Source organism: Hipposideros armiger, unplaced genomic scaffold (genome assembly GCF_001890085.2).
Source record: "Hipposideros armiger isolate ML-2016 unplaced genomic scaffold, ASM189008v1 scaffold_137, whole genome shotgun sequence".
Lineage (NCBI taxonomy): Eukaryota > Metazoa > Chordata > Mammalia > Chiroptera > Hipposideridae > Hipposideros > Hipposideros armiger.
In genome coordinates this window covers 733,531-735,649 of record NW_017731487.1, presented here as the reverse complement: position 1 = coordinate 735,649, position 2,119 = coordinate 733,531, and positions in this window count along the sequence as shown.

Sequence of the window (2,119 nt, the reverse complement as noted above, 5' to 3'; positions counted from 1 at the left end):
GACAAGTTGCTATCCTTTTGTTCTTCAGTCTAGTTGTAGAGGACGTTGCTCCACTGGCCCAAGTTGGCACCATCATTGCGCTCTTCCCAGGCGAGGCAGATCAGTCGCCGGCTTCTGGGTGGCCGCTCACTGCGGCTACTGGCCGCTCACACTGGCTGCTGGCTACATACGGTAGCCCATGACAACCCTCTGCCACAGGGGCTGCAGCCTACCTGTTGCCGGCGACTCACGGCAGCCCAGCTCCAGGTTGAGCTGTTGTTCAGCATCTTAGCTGTAGAGGGCAGCGTCACTGGCCCTCATATGTAGGATCCGAACCGGGGCCCTCTGGCGTCCCAAGCCAGCTCTTAACCAACGCGCCACTCGGCCGGCCCTCTCTCTTACCTTTTGGTATTTAGGAATATCTCCTTTTGTTCCCATAATTCCCTGAGCTATAGGCTTTGTTATACATTACGGTCATCATGGGTTTATTTTCTGTCTCCCGGTTTCACTGTGAATTACACAATAATTGCCAGAATGGCACATCATTCATCTGAAGCCACAGCACCCAGAACAGGGCTAGAACAAAGCAGGCAATCATAAAATGCGTCATAAATGAATCAAATGCATTACTTAATTAACAAGTGTAAAGGTACGGTTTTCTTCTCAGAGAAGCCGATATGAAGCCATCGGAGGGCACCCATGGCTGCAATGTGGGGAAGCCAGGATTCACGCTACATTAGAAGAAATGCAGTGGTTGGAGCAAAGGGCTGGCATTCAAGTCCTGCCCCTTAGCAAACGAGTCATATGAGCAAGGAACTTAATCTTGTAAACTTCTGTGACCTGGACTGCACAATGAGAGCAATTGTGCCCTTTCCCGTGGCTGATGAGAGGCTGAAAAGCGGTCACACATGAAAGCGCTGTCAAAATGTGGGCTAATGCTACTCACTGGGCGATGTGACTCCCTTTGTGCCCCCATCCCATTCCATGTTATGACACTATTATAAGTATTCCATTATCACGTCCATCCCAATCGGGGAAAGAAACACTGCTGTCATTTGCCACGAATTCATATAGCCTGGGTATAGCTGCCATGCGCTGTTCTTAGTTGTCCCTCATGTCCCCAAGTAGCCTGCACACTAAAGCTGAGCCTTTTTCCGGGAGGCAGAGGCATCGTCTCAGGCCACAGCCAGGCTGAAGGCGACAGGATCTCTTCACGGTCACAGCAAAAGAACCTGGCAGTCGGCATCGCAGGCCTGGGTTGAAGAAACCCTCTGCCCTTTGCCAAGGTCCTCTTTCCATGCCAACAAGCCCTGCCTCCCGGCCTTTCCACCTGCTAGTGCCTCGACTTGAAATGCTCTCCCTTCTGTCTTTGAACCAGTTAGTTCTAACTTTACACGCGGCTTCCTCAGAGAAGCCTCCTCCAGGCCTCCAGAACGGCGCTGAGTCCCTGGTCCATGCTCCTTGTCACCCAGGCATCCCCATGAGACTGTATTGAAATCATCATTCACATAAGGAGTTTGTATATGTCTGTCTTCTCCACCAGAACATAAGTTTGATGAAGTCAGGGACAACCTCTGTCCTTGTCAACACTGGAACGCAGTGTCCATTGTAACCACAACACCTTGCAGGTAAAAGGTACTCATGACAATATTTTGAATGAAAGAAAGCACCAGTGAGGTCACCTTGGGGAAGCCCTACACTCTCTGAGTCTTGGTTCCCACATACGTGAAAGGACCTTCCTGGCCAATGGCATATGGCAGCGAGAACACGTGGTCTCTGAAAGCTCTTTAGACAGCAGACATTAACGTACAGTCAGGGACTAAGGTGACACGGTATCTATGCAATGTATTTTAGGAAGTGAGAAACGCATGTAAAGATACAAACAAATAAATGTACCTATCAGGCATTGAGTTCATTTGGAATAGAAGCAGCCAGGAGATAAAAAAGAGGACATATGTTGATTTTGAGTACAGCAGAAATTCCAAACTCTCAAGTGTCTTTGGAATTATTAGAGCCCTCTCAGTGCAAATTGGGTCACGCTGGAGATATATTTGGATTTTGCCATCCACTGAGTGGTGCCTGCCATTGACTGTGGAGATGAATTAGAACTTACTGTAAATAGAACGAAGAGAGCTTTGTT